We start from the raw sequence: 2,237 nt of genomic DNA on the forward strand, positions 1-2,237 counted from the left end.
GGTTCGCAGCCTGATTTGTAACCACTATGCTACCAGAGTTCCTTTAATAAGTTATATACCTGTAAAAAGTTGAATTGGCAAAAGTTGTGTCATAAATGTATTTATATACACACACTCACACACACACACATATATCAGTAGCTACTAAGGCTATTTATGTACAACCAAACACTTCATGGGATTTGGTTCCTTCATTTGGAGGTTTAAGGTCATGGTTTCATGAGATATCCAGTTAGTTAGCCCTATGAGCATGGTTAGTGTGTCTGTTCTATCTCTGAAAATGGTTGAAAGAAAGAGTGATGACTAAGAGAAACTGGTTAAAAGTGTGTTTAATACACTGTTAAGGTCCTAGGATCACTTCCATTGTTTTGGAGTAACTAGAAAGTTGTATCTCTCCCACACTGCCATGGGGGTTGCTGGTGGTGGTGTGTCATGAGACTGAAGCAGAGAGTGGGACACCAGAACCCTGGTGCTGTTGAGAGCAGACTACCAAACAGAAAACAAGGGCATAGAGACGAAATGAATGTATGAATTTAAATAATAACTTTCTTTTCCCCCTCTCCAGCTCCCAGAATGTGACTCAATAGATCTTCCTGCAGACCCTCCCACAGAAGAGTTTATCTGGGAATTTTAACCCTAAGAATAAAGACATGGATATTCCCCCATTAAATGGCCAGCTCAACCTATAGTGAGTGTCATAGTCAACCAGTTCCTTCATACACTCAAAGTTTCAAACCAGACTCTTATCTTAAACATGAGCAGACACCCCAGGATTAGCAGACATCAGAGGAAAGCTTTTAGCATGAGAAATATGTTGTTGTTAAGTGCCGTCGAGTGGGTTCCAACCCCTAGAGACCCTGTCTAGGGTTTCCAAGGAGTAGCTGGTGAGCTGCGAATGAAATGACTGGAGTCCTGGGGTGGCACTTTGGGTTAATGCACTGGACTGAAAGGACAATATGAACCGCAAAGTCAGTGTTTTGGAAACCCTACACAGAGTTGCTATGGGCCTTACCAACAACAATCATATGAATAGTAAAGAGAGAAAGTTGGAAGAAACCAAATTCATGCAGGGAGAATACAATATTAAAAAAAGGTCTAAAATTAATATAATGGATTAGGTATTGCAACCAGGAACCAAGAAGAGGGTACTTTAAGAAGAAGAAGAAGAAGGAAAAAGACAGTTTACCAAAGAGAATATTCAAATGGCCAACAAGCACATAAAATGTGTTCAACATCATTGGCCATTATTGTGTGCCCTCAGGTTGTATAGGGTTTCCTTTCAAGAACAGTTTGAACTGCTGACCATTCAGTTAGAAGTCCAGTGCTTCGCCTACAGCACCACACCAGAACTCCATTAGCTAATTGTTGTTGTTAAGTGTTATTGAGTTGGTCCCGACTCATAGCAACCCTGTTATAGGGTTTCCAATGAGCAGGTAGACTGCCAACCTCATAGTTTGAAGTCCAGTGCTGATCCTACGGTTACATAACAGGAGTCTATTAGCTATTGTTATTGTTGTTAAGTGGTGTCGAGTCGGTTCTGACCCATAGCAACCCTGAATAGGGTTTCTGAGGCTGTAAATCTTTACGGGAGGAGAAATCCTCATCTTTCTCCCGCAGAACAGCTGGTAGTTTTGAACTGCTGACCTTGAGGCTCGCAGCCCGATTCGTAACCACTATGCAGAGATTCAAATCAAAACCGAAATAAGAGACCACCTCATGTGGCAATGATTTATAAAAACAAACAAACAGGAACTGCAAGGACTGTGGTTCCAGCCCATCAGCTGCTCCTTGGAAACCCTATACTGGGTCGCTGTGGGTCACGATCGACTCCAAGGCATACCAACAAGAAGACGAGCTCAGAAGGAACTGAAAGAGAGGTAGAACATTAAAGACTTACTTACATTAAGCTAAGCTTTTTTCCTCTCTTTCTTCTGCCCCTCCCCCCCCTTTTTTTTTCTCCTTTTCCCCATCCTTGTATTTTCTGTTTTGTTTTTTGCTGTTGTTATTCTGCTTTGTTTTTCTCTCATTATCACTATTGTTTTTTATTCTGCGTTTGTTTTTGTTTTCTACCCGACTGGTGTTGCTTGGCTATCACATAGCCTCCATTCTACTATTGGAGGAATCTGCCTTTGTTTTTTATTTTGATTTTGGCTTTGTTTTCTACCTGACTGGTGTTGTTTGGCTGTCACATAGCCTCCCTTCTGCTAGTGGAGGACTCTTTGTCCCCCTACATTACA

This window comes from Chrysochloris asiatica, unplaced genomic scaffold (assembly GCF_000296735.1).
Source record: "Chrysochloris asiatica unplaced genomic scaffold, ChrAsi1.0 scaffold00034, whole genome shotgun sequence".
Taxonomy (NCBI): Eukaryota; Metazoa; Chordata; class Mammalia; order Afrosoricida; family Chrysochloridae; genus Chrysochloris; species Chrysochloris asiatica.